Below are 13418 nucleotides of genomic sequence, written 5' to 3'. Positions count from 1 at the left end.
CCCGTGTGACAACTCAAGCACCTCAGCAAGGTCCCATGTTCCGTTCCAACAATTAGTACAGGACTCAGCCTCAAGCACCTGTTCAGCACTCCAATTTTCCAACACCCCATCCTACTCCACTAGCCACTCCTCAAGTAAAGAATAGCCTAGCTACTCTTGCCTCAAGAAAAGCATGTTTCCACTGTGGAGAAGAAGGACACTTTGTGAACATGTGTCCCAAGAAGTTCCCAAATCAGGTAAACACCAACACTCCGAAGCCTACTCAGTTTCAATCCCATGCATGTAATGGAAATCAGACCCCCGCTCAGAACAATCGTGGACAACAAAACTTCATCTATGGGAAGATCAATCATGTCATCATAGAAGAAACTCAGGATACTCAGGATGTGGTATATAGTATGTTCTTCGTCAACTCTCAGCCTGCATCAGTTTTGTTTGATTCTAGAGCTTCGCATTCCTTCATAACTACTCAGTTTGTTGCAAAGTATGGTTTGCCTATGATTATGATGAAACACCCTATGCTAATTAATTCACCTGGAGGAGATTTGAAAGCACAATATATGTGTTGTAGGATGAGTCTTAAAATAAGGGGGTAGACTTTCTAGCAAACTTTATAGTTATGAAATCTAAAGGCATTGATGTGATCCTTAGAATTGATTGATTAACCAAGTTCGATGGAGTTATAGATTGTGCCAAAAGGGTAGTTCACCTAACCAATGGAGGTGGAACCAAAGTTGAGTTTGTAGCTATTGTCCCAGCAGCAGAAGAATATTCTCTCAATTTACTTGAAGGTACACCATTTAACAGAACAGAGTTGTTCGAGAGTTTCCCGATGTCTTCCCCGATGAGTTGCCAGGTATGCCTCTGGATCGAGATATTGAGTTTGCTATTGAATTGGTACTCAGTACAGCCCCCATAGCTAAAAGGCCATATAGAACGTCCGCTAATGACCTAGTTGAGTTAAAGAAGCAAATCCAAGAACAGTTAGATAAAGGTTTACTAGACCAAGTGTGTCACCATGGGAGCTCTAGTTCTTTTTGTGGATAAGAAGGATGGTTCTTGAAGAATGTGCGTAGACTACAGAGCACTCAATGATGTGACTATTAAGAACAAGTATTCGTTACCCCGGATTGAGGATTTGTTTGATCAGATGAGAGGAGCCCGAGTGTTCTCCAAGATTGATCTAAGGTCAGGATATTATCAGTTAAAGATTCGATCATTGAATATACCCAAGACTGCCTTCAGTACTCAATATGGATTATATGAATATATTGTCATGTCTTTTGGATTGACCAATGCACCAGCTTATTTCATGAATGTCATGAATAAAATATTTATCGATTATCTGGACAAGTTTGTTGTAGTGTTCATTGATGATATTCTAGTTTTCTCTAAGAGGGAAAAAGAACATGAAGAACATTTGAGAATAGTGCCACAGACACTCAGAGAACTTCAGGTGTATGCCAAGATTAGCAAGTGTGAGTTTTGGTTGGATCAATTCATTTTTCTCGGTCACATCATAATAGCAGGTGGTGTAGCAGTAGACCCAAGTAAAGTGAAGGATGTGTTGAACTGGTTACTGCCTACAAGTGTGTTAGAGATCTAGAATTTCCTTGGTTTAGCAGGATATAACCGCCGCTTCATAGAAGGATTCTCAAAGATAGCTAAATCTTTTACCTTGTTGCTACATAAAAATGTGGTTTTTAGATGGAGCCTAGCTTGTCAGGCAAGTTTTGAAGAGTTGAAGAAGAGATTGGCCACAGCCCCAATGCTAGTTCTGCTAAACATCAACAAGAACTTCGATATCTACTGTGATGTTTTGCGACAAGGTCTTGAATGCGTTCTCATGAAAGGAGGTCAAGTTGTGGCTTTTGCATCAAGACAATTAACGAAGCATGAGGAACATTATCCTACGCATAACTTGGAGTTAGCAGTAGTGGTTCATGCATTGAAGATTTGGAGACACTATCTCATTGGAAAACGGTGTGAGATATATACGGATCATAAGAGTTTGAAGTATATATTCACCCAACTGGATTTAAACCATCGTCAGCGCCGATGGCTAGAACTAATCAAGGATTATGATGTTGGAATCCATTATCACCCAGGAAAGGATAATGTAGTAGCCGATGCTTTGAGTCAAAAGAGTTATTGTAACTCGATAATGGTTAAAGGAGGTCAACCAGAGTTATGGAAAGAGTTTGAAAAGCTTAACCTTCGATTTATGGCAGATATGATAGCAACTATACCATGGAAGTTGATTGCCCATTAGATCAAGAAATTCATAAAGGTCAACTTGATGATGAGAAACTCAAGGAAATCAGGCAACTTATCAAGGATGATAAAGCATCAGGCTTTACATAAGACAGTCAAGGTACTGTGTGGTTCAAGAAGAGAATCTGTGTACCAAATCAGAAGGCCATTAAAGAGTTAATCCTAATAAAAGCTCATCATTCAGCATATTCTATTCACCCCGAAAGCACGAATATGTATCAAGATCTCATGGATCGCTTTTGGTGGTATGGAATGAATAGAGATGTAGCCGAATATGTAGCTTTATGTGATACTTGCCAGAAGGTCAAAGCAGAACATCAGAGACCGAAAGGATTTCTACAACCTTTGAAGATACCATAAGGGAAATGGGTATGGATTTCATCATCGAGTTACCTCGTACACAAGGAGGATATGATTTAATATGGGTTATAGTTGATCGCCTGACTAAAGTTGCCCACTTCATCCCAGTTAAGACCACATATAGTAGAGCTAGATTAGCAGATTTGTACATGTTGAGAATAGTGTGTTTTCATGGAGTGCCGAAGAAGATTATCTCAGATAGAGGAACTCAGTTTACTTCCAATTTGGTAGAAGCTACATGAGTCCATGGACACGAAGTTTAATTTCAATTCCGCATATCATCCTCAAACAGATGGTTAGACTAAGAGAGAAATCAAATACTCGAGGATATATTGAGATTGTAGCCTTGAAGTATGGTAAAATTTGGGATAAGAGTTTTGTCATATGCAGAATTTTCGTATAACAATAGTTATCAAACAAGTCTTCAAATGTCTCGGTTTGAAGCCTTATATGGAAGAAAGTGTAGAACACCTTTATTCTGGAATGAGACTGGTGAAAGTCAAGTTTTTGGTCCAGAAGTTTTTCAAGATGTAGAAAAGTAAGTTCAGATAATTTGAGAGAATCTAAGGATTGCTCAATCAAGACAAAAAAGTTATGCGAATAATCGACATAGGGAATTGGCATTTGAAGCTGGATATTATGTCTTTCTAAAGGTTTCACCCATAAGAGGTCTTCGTAGGTTTAAGGTCAAGGAAAAGTTATCACCTAGATTCATTGGACCTTTCAAGATAGTGGATAAAAAGAGGGAAAGTAGCTTATCAGTTGGAGTTACTGCCTCAGCTGTCAGATGTGCACAATGTCTTTCATGTGTCTCAGCTAAAGAAGTGCTTACGAGTGCCTGGAGAGCAGTTACCAATGGAAGAATTGGATGTTCAAGAAGATCTCTCCTATATAGAGTATCTGATAAGGATTATTGAAAGATCATAAAGAGTGACCATAACCAAAGTTATACCATTGTGCAAGGTGCAATGGAGTCATCACTCAGAGGATGAGACAACAAGGGAAAGAGAAGAACATCTGAAGACAGAGTTCCCTCATCTCTTCTCTGTTCTGTCCGAATCTTGAGGGTGAGATTCATTCCAAGGGGGGGTAGGTTGTAACACCCTAATTTTCACTTTTGCAATTACCTAATTTTCTAGAATTTAATTAAGGTTTCAATAAATAGAGTAGGTTGAAACCTATTTTCTATATTAAATCCAATTTTGACATAGGTTATATTTGTTTATATGAATTCTTGCTGAAATTAGTCATATAGGGTTTCCTTCATTTTTGTTTGATTTTGATTTGCAGCTTTTGTTTTGAGTTAGATTTGCTTTGATTTGTTTCCCAAAGGATTAGAAAAGAAGAAGAAGAAAAACTATAGCTATCGAGCCTCCCTCCCTCCTTTCAGCCTGCCCTGCTGCAGCATCTCCCTCTCGCTCAACCCACCACCATCAGCCCGCCCGCACACCACTGCTGGCCTGCTCCATCGCCTGCTTCACCAGCCGCCAGCTGAACATGCCACCGCACCAACCCGCCTTCACCCTCGTTCTGCGTATTCCTCTCCAAGCTAGATGCGCCTCCAGCGCTGAGTCCGAGTTGGACACGAGACCGCCACCACCAAGGACTTCTAGCCTGTCCTGATGGCCTCTCCGCCGCCTATATAACCCGAGGCCCCATCCCCATTCGCATCTCACTGTTGAAACCCTAGCCAAATCTTAGAGACCTAGAGCCCTCCATCGCCATAGCCGCTGTCGTTGGTAGATATCACCGCCAAAACGCCCGAGTGCCCCATCACCTCACCCGAGCCGCTCAGTAGAACAACCGGATCTCCCTGAAGCTTGTGCCGCCCTCGCCTTCACCTCTTGGCCACTGGAATGCCGCCACTGACGTGATCCCGAGCTCCTTCACCGCCTCCATTGTCGTCGACCGCCTTCCCGAGCCTCCTAGACCTTGGTAAGCTCCAAATCAAGTTCGCCGTGCCACCTTGGTCATGTTCCATCGCTCGCCATGCACCAGAGCACCATTCAGCATGTTCTCTAGCCGTGCACCGCCACATTCCCCTTGGTCGCCGTTGTCCAGTTCCCCTCCAGCCGCCCCTCCTCTTATGTGCTGTCCAATCTTAAGTGTGCGGCCTAGATTAGATCAGAGGGATACCCCTTCGGTAGCCAACCGATAGTCAACATGTGTCACCTCTTTAAGCCCAGTCAGTAGCCTTGCCACACCATCTTGCCACATCAGCACCACATCAACAGTTTCGCTTTTTGTCACACCTAGTCAATAGCCCAGTCAACGCTTGCGCAATAAACCCTCTGCTAACGCAATAATTCAAGGATTTTGATAATAAATATAATCCGTTAAACTCTGAAATTCATGTATTTTTGTAGAAAATCCCTCCTTTAGTAAAACCATCATAACCTTTTTGTTGCAGCTCTATTTTAAGCGATTCTTGTGCCGTTAGACTCATTTCTCTGTGCTCTATCTTTCTAAATAGGTTTTGTCTTATTTTCGTTTTTTGTAATTTGTTCTTAGTGTGTTATGTTTGTGTGCTTTGTTGGTAATCATGCAATGAGACGTCAACGCCCTGGATCAATCTGAGGGACATCAAGACCATGAGCTAGAGTACACTGAGCAGTAGCAATGAGAAGGCAAGTGTTCTCGATCATTACCTATGATTTTAAATGTTTTGATTTACAAAACTGCAAGCAATGTACACCAACTTGATGGGTAGTCTCCTATGTTAGGGTTTACCTAGTTCTTCCTTTACATTCCTTGAAGCCTAAATGGTAGTTGGTATGAGTCTTTTGGGTAGAATTGATTAATGCTGGGAAGTGTCATATAATTGATTAATAGACATATGCAACTAGGGTGATAAACATGATGTAGCAACATCAAACTTAAGACTTGGGCAAAGAGATAGCTTTGATAATGTTGGTACTTGTGGATACGTTCCAAGCATAATGGTAGGCTCTGGATGTCCTTAACATTTGCTATGGTTCTGGATGTCCATTAACATTTGTATAAGTTCTAGATGTCCTTTAACATTTGATGGTTATTACCCAGTTGGATAGTCTTTGCCCCAGTATGAGCAAATGAAACATGTGTAACCTGATTAAGGACCGGTTCGTGGAGTGACAACCCAAGAAATACCGTACCAAACACGAGACCGATATGGGTAAGGATTAGCATATCGATTAGACACCTAGCTGGCATTTGTTGGAGTTTCAGGACCTAATTGATGGACTATACTTCGTAGTGATTCTCCTGGCGGCACACCACTGGCGTGTGTTAAGTATCTTGCAAACATGCAACAAGGATATCACTCCTTGTGGCTAAAAGTTGGACAAACTCTGTAGAGTGTAAAACTACTATAATAGTCGAGTCCGCGGTAATGGGAGACTTGGATCCTCACTTGATTAGTTGGTTATGGGAATGGTCTTGGTGATGGTTAGCTGGTTATGGTTTGCAAGTTGGTTATCCTCGGATAATAATGATTTGGGTCATATGGGTATAATCACTTAATAATTGTTTAATGCTTTTCAATTACATTGCTATTTTGCCATGTGTCAGCTTATTCTTGTTGTGAGCCTACATATCACTATTTTTTCCCACACTTGTTGAATACTCCATGTATTCACCCTTGCTATCTCCCGCAATTCATATGCTGCTCAATGGAGGACTTCAAGATTTTTAAGACGACGACTTGGTGTACTAGGAACATGTTCCCGAGTTGGTGTCTGTGGAGTTGCTTGGTCACTGATGCTTTCGTCCCACTACCATCATTTAGATTAGTAGTTTGGTTAATAGAGTTAGTTAGGTGAAGTCTTTGTGTAAGAGTTAAACAGTTGTAAGTTCAAGTATTACCTTTGTTACTTCACCTATGATGTCCTTATGTGTGTTAAACTTCCTGGGCACACATAAGCCATGCTTTGTTTTGTCTGTTAATACCGGGTGTGACACACATGGTTTCATTTTCCATCTACTCACAGTGAAAGAATCATTTTGTGCCAAGGCGGACGTACGCACCCTATAAGTTGGCTCAAAATAGATCACAGAGTTGCTCCCACAAGTGGATTGTTACTAGCGGTAGGTTGATCAGCCAGGTCCTAGCTGCCCCTTCAAGGGCTATTTGGAGGTAATTTTCCATTAACTTCTCATCCCCATCAGCTGCTTGGATGACCATAGTGTAGATTTGGAGGAACTCAATGGGATTTGTGTTCCTGTTGAACTTCTCGATCAACCCAGGCCGAAACCAAGATGACCAGCTCACCTTACGCAAATCCAAAGAGAAGGATTAGCACCTGTTGATGGCGCCTTGCTCAGTTTGGGTAGCCATGGTTGTTCTACCCATGGGGGTCAGAGATCTGCCTCGGTTTCTACTTGAGTGTCATTGGGACGTCCTCTGATAAGACTGTGAAGCATCGTCGATTCCTCCTCAGGTGTCTTTGAGCATCTTCGCCAATCTATAACCTCACGTAGATCATTGATAGGATGATCTCTGATTGGTGAGGCCCTACGGTGGCTAGGCACTTGGTTATCTTCCCAGATCGTCCTGTTCTGGGGATTGCGTCTCTCTCAATCTGATTCACCATGGGAAGGGTCACTGCGAGACTTCCCCTGTTAGATCTATTTGCGACCATGGTTAGATGAGAGTTCTCCACCTATGTGATAGCCTCCCTCACCATGTCGATCACCGTGTTGATCCAACCCTTACCAGTGGGGGTCATCAGATCCATAGTAGGAAGTCGCAGGATGGCCTCCTATGGAAGGAGAAGCCGTTGTGTCATTGCAGTTATGTATTGTTGAGCCCCTTGCTGATGATCATGAGATATTGGGATCTGCACCCCATTAGGGTTCTGGATCTGGAAGGGTGTGGCAAGTGGAATGTGGTCGTCGCCCTCACAGCTGGAGCGACAGGTGGCCGCGTGTCAATAGAGTTGTTGTCCTCATGATTGTCTAGACCGTCATCCCCATCTCTAATAGCAAAGATTTCTCCAGGGTAATCTCCACTAGAGCAGGAGTCTACATCCATCATGGGTGTGTCGTCAGAATTCTTCAGATAGGTATCTTGACAATCTATGTTGTCAAAAGCCTTACGGGAGAATCCCAACATGCGACAAATGTCGCTCTCATGATCATCTTCGCAACCGAGTGGTTCAAACTCGATGCCGTAGTCCTTGGCGCATTGATCCATATATAAAGTGACTTACATCATCACTCGAGTCATCGCAGTTAAGACTTTGTTGAGGTCCACCCGATCGATCACCGGCTCATCATTTGTCAAAGGGGTAAAGTTATCGTAGAACCCATCGTCTGAGAAGTTGGTTCTTGGTGCAGGTTTGGGTGAAGATGATGGCATGTCATGTGCAGAAGTTTCAATGTCGTTTATCATGATCCTCATGGACATCTTCCAATGCCCCAACTGCCCCGCATGCACCGGACTTTAAATGTGACATGACGGGATTGTAGGAGGTTGTGGCCTCGAGTTGTGACACAGCATCAGTCAAAGAGACGTCCCCGAGCTCCATCATCATGTATAGAAGTAGATGGGGAGCCCACTTTTCCATTCACCCACTGTTGTTGTTTGCTTTCCATCATCTTCTTCGTGCTTCTCGTGCCTTTGCCTCAAAAACCCCTTGAAAACCCTCCTCTCCAATCCCTCCACTACCATGGGCTGAAAGAAGGTTGAGAAGGAGATGTCCAGTGCCAATGAGATGGCGAGAGTGATCTCAACCTGGCAGGAGTCTAAGATAAATGAGGAGGCCCGGATTAAGGCAGAGATCGATGAGGTGATCCCTCCTTAAGTTCTAATCCCTTGCTTGTTGGTGGTGGGGGTAGATAATCCCAAGCCTAGACACCACATCGATGGTGGTGTTTCTCGACTTCTTCTGTTTTGGGTTCCACTTCCCTCCTTCCAGTTTCCTCTTGGAGGTGCTCAATTTCTATGGCATGGAACTCATCCACCTCAACCCCAACTCCATCATCATGCTGAGCATCTTTGTACATTCGTGTGAGGCGTTCCTGGGTTTTTGCCCATCCTTCGACCTCTTCAGGTACTTCTACATACTGAAGGGGTTTCATAACAAGGTTGCTAGTGGCGTCAGATTTTGGCTTCAAGAGGGCAAGTCAGTAGAGTACATTGACTTTTGTCGACAAGTGTTCCTAGTCATGGTGGCACATGAAGTGGCTCTATTGCCAGCCCAGTCCACCAGGGCTACCATACCGAGGTCTTCCGCCACTACCGAGGCTCTCCTGGACAGAAGAGCTAGTGATGACTGTCCTCTGTCGAGTACTTATTGGAGAGATTTGGCACTTGAAGGAGAGGAATTTGATGACATATGATGTCGCTAGACTTCATCAGGCGCCTCCTAAGTCCTCTGAAGTTAAGGATCACTGGCTCCTGTTAATTCATGGTTGGGATGGATCCAGCCCAAGAAGGTGAGATGGGTACCTACCAACTCCGAGCAATCACTTTTGAGGGAATTGCTAGCTTAGCCTTCGTGATTTACTTGTCGCTTATTCCCAGTGCTCTCGCTGGAGGCGACCAACAAGAAACCATGCTTTTCTTTGATGCAATCCCCTCATCCACCCGCTCGAGAGTCCTGGTCCCCATCGTGGAGACGGATCTCAATGCCCAAAGGAGGATCATATAGGTAAGTCTCATGATCCTTCTCATTTTTTAACTTTGTTTTCATTCCGAGTAGTCGTAACCATACTGATGGTCATCGTAGGCTTGAATAGCTTCCTCGGCATAGGCTACCTAATTCAGAGGCCAAGAACACGAGGGCTCCGATTGTAGACACGGATGACATTGTCATCATGGGAGGTGTGGGCCCAAGTAGGATCAGAGGCGATGGAGCATCATCGCAAGTCCCAACCTTTGTTGGTGAAGAAGAGCCGAAGGGGGATAATGATGTAGAGGCCAACTTGCTAATTGGAAATTCTAGGCCACCGATGCCAACAGTTCCAGTCCCCTTAATTGTCACTGACCTGGCTTTGACCCCACCAGCTGGGGATCCGACCTTGGCTTTGAATTTTAAGGATTTGGTCATGGCACGAGCACTCGGAGTGGTGGCCCCAACTCTGGTAAGTTGAGCTTTTGCCCAGAGCCTTTGTAGCCGGTTTATTATTTACTTTAGGCACATTTAGCCCATAGCCTAGGACCATGGGATGACCATCGTCCCCAAGGGTTCATCAAGCGGTGCTCCCTTGGCTATGACAGGATCGGTGACCAAGGGAAGCGCCCCTGAGAAGACCCTCAAGAGGTCGGCGTCCTTCTTGATCCCGGTGAAGCCCTCCCTGGAGAAGAAGCGATCCAAGTGTAAGTTCCGTAGACCTCTTTCCTATGTCGATAGGAGCACATTATTCAAATTCTTCTTGTTATAGGCTACTAGGAGCACCACCTGCACCCCCCCAAGCCTCAGCTTTCCCAGGCCCTGGTCGTGACCTCCTTTGAGGGAGATGTGGGAAAGCTCAGTGAGCCCTCGATGATGGTTGCCGATAGCAAGAAAGATGATCCTCTAACCGCCCAAGCTTTCCTCCTGAACTACGTGCATGGGCTACCCAGGGATCTGACTTGGAAGAAAATCATTGAAGGTCCTCCTGGTTGTGATATGGATAGCGTCTTGTCATCCTTCTACATGGTGAGAGCTTTCCTACAAAACAATTACTTAGCTAATGTAATAACGGTGCGACTGAAGAGAGTCCGTGAGGAGGCTCGGTGAGCAACCACTTGGGTGGCCACACTTTAAGAAGACACCACCGTGTTGTGCCAGCAACTGTCCTAGGTGGCCGTCGAGAAGGAAAGGGTGATCACCAAATTAGAGGGCCGGACCAAGGGTACATCTCTGGTATTCCCGACTTGCCATGTTGCCATGCTGCCCTAACATGCCATTCTACAGAACTCTGTGCGGTCCAAGAAGCCATAGCCCAGGAGGAGGCTGAGATGTTGGCCACCCACCAACAACTCATCACAGCCCTTAACGTCTTCCAGGAGGCGCTTGCCAGGGTCAGGATCTAGGCGGAGGCAGACGGTGCCCCTAACACTGCCGAACTAGCCACCCAGGTGACCAAGCTTATCGAGACATTCTAAGGACCCTGAGGGAAGGTGGCTGAGCACATCTCGAGGTAGTCTCAGCCGAGTGCAGCGCAAGTGGTGGCCTTTTCCTTGGCTATCATAAAGGCCTATTACCCAAAGATCAACATTGACATTCTCCAGAAGGGCTTCAGGGACAAGTCAGAGGAGCGCTCGGTGTAGAAGATGGAAGAGGCGACGGGGGCTACCAAAGCCTTTGTGGATGAGATGGACTTTTGGGTCACACCCTCTCTGTAGTCTTTTTCTTTTTTCTTTACCTACGATGTGTAAAAACAATTGGTAGCTTTTGTCAGTTTGGTTGGGAACTTAAACGCTTTTTACATTTGATTGGAGTACTTTGTGCTGAACTCTCTTGACAGCATATCATGGACTTCTTATTGAATTTTTCCTTCGATTAGTCCGGACGCATTGATCGCTAGTTGGAGCGCTTATTATGATCAGCCTTAGGTCCACTTGAGTGGGAGGCGTCATAACACCTAGTCACTCATGGAACATGATAAGGAGCCTTTTTGCAACTCTCGAGTTTGCAACGCAACGATCCTTCTCTTCTATTTAGAATTTGCTTTTAGAAGGTACACAATATATTGTTTTTCGTTTGCAATGCCTAGTATTTATTAAGCCCCCGACTGTCTACTCGGAAAGAAGGGTTCCGTGTAGGTAGTCTAAAATAGTAGAAATGTAATAATGCATGGAGAGTTCATATTGCCTTGAGTTGAGAAAAGGTTTCTGCCCCTCTGGGTGCGCATTTGGGATGAAGGACCCGAGAAGCGACTTACCCACTTGTCGGGCATGAGGATGCACAGAAAGACAAGTAAGGTAGGAGAAGAATTTGATCAACTTCCTAGGCAATATGATCTTTGTTATTATGAAAATGTACTCTTAGTACTTACACTTACAACTTACAAAGTTTATTGATGACCATCGAGTTGTGTAAGTCATATCATCTTAAATATAAATGATACATACTAGATTAAGCTAATAAGTAGTGACTCTTATTAATTCGGGGGTAGTGTAGGCATTGTTTACATGGGCTCCGAATTAGTCATGGAATCAAGCCCTTAGGTTTCTAGGTTTGCGTCTCGAGGCGCTATGATCGCAGTCATGACTGATGCTTCTTATCCTCCTTGATCCTTGAGCTCTTGGGTTCCTCGCCTGGTTGGTGTTGAGCGGCCATGTCGAGACTCCACTTGTCGCAATTGAGACATACCTTGGGCCAATCCCGGACGGTGATGACTCCTTTGGGTCCTGGACTCTTCATGCACTGATAAGCGTAATGCATGACTACCATGCATTTGGTGAGGGTAGGTCTTCCTAAGATCGCATTATATGCCGTCTTGAAGTTGATCACATAGAACATAATCTTTTATGTCTGTAAGTTATCATGCTTCCCGAAGGTAACAGAGAGCGATATCTAGCCAATGGGGGTGGATGAAGATCCGGGTAATATACCGTGGAAGGCTTGTGTAACCGGATTGATAGCAAACCGCGAGATATGCATCCCTTTGACCACATTAGCGAAGATGTTCAGGGAACTCCCTCCATCAATAAGAACTCGAGTAACCCTACAGTTATTTATCATTGGCTCGACCACTATCGCGAAACAATCTGGCCATACGAAATTATCAGTGCAATCTTCTTGGCTGAAGGATATCTCAATTTTTGATCACTTAATGGCCTGATGACCCTTGGGGATGGCAGCTAAGATTGCAAGACTGCTTGGGCAACCAATTTGTATTGCCTTTTTGACTTGTACGATGTAGAACCACCGAACATGTGGTTGATCATCCTCTCATCTGGCTGAAAAGATATTAGATCTGTGTTGTCCTCACTGCCGTTGGAGCCAGAATCCCTTCTCTGGCTATGACCTGAGTCTTATTTTATTTGGCCACTTTCTCAACCTTCGCTTTGACCATCTTCTTCCACAGGTAGCACTCATGGAGACTGTGATTGTCAGTCTGGTGGAGGTCGCACCAAGGCTTACAGTTGTGTTCGCCGAAGCCTAGTGTAGAGTTCTTGCCCCGGGAAGAACTAGGATGCTTGTTGGGACAGATGTCAGACAGATGGGCATAAAAATTATTTTTCTTGCCCTTACTTCCGTTGACGTTCTTCTTGCACTTGGCCTTTACCATGTCACCCTTAAGCCCGAGTTGAGGACGTTTGATGCCCTGAGTCTCCTCCTTGATGAAGAGGAGCAAGTCTTCAGCCTTGGCGGACTCATTGAAGATCTCATAAGTTCCTTGACCATCTCAGGCTCCTAGATGGTGATATCTTCAATGCATCTCTGGCTCTTGACTCCTGGAGTGAACACTTGTATGACATCATAATCACTAAGCTTGTGGATGTTGTTTTGAGTAATTGCTGAAGTGGTGTACGAACTCACGCCAGGTTTTATTCCCCGTCTACTCACAATGGTAGAGATCGTTTTTTGTGTGGAGGCAAACATATGTACCCTGAAAGATGGCTCGGAATACATCACAAAGCTATTACCACGAGTAGATTATTCCCAGCAATAGGTTGGTCAACCATGTCCTAGCTGCCCCCTTCAAGGGCGATAGGGAGTAATTCACCATTACCTTCTCATCCCCACCATCCGCTTGGATGGCCATGGTATAGATCTGGAGAAACTCAATAGGGTTTGCACTTCCATTGTATTTCTCAATTGTCCCATGGCAAAACCTTGCCTGCCAGCTTACGTTCTGTAAATCGAGGG

This window comes from Phragmites australis, chromosome 7 (assembly GCF_958298935.1).
Source record: "Phragmites australis chromosome 7, lpPhrAust1.1, whole genome shotgun sequence".
NCBI lineage: Eukaryota > Viridiplantae > Streptophyta > Magnoliopsida > Poales > Poaceae > Phragmites > Phragmites australis.
This window is presented reverse-complemented; position numbering follows the sequence as displayed.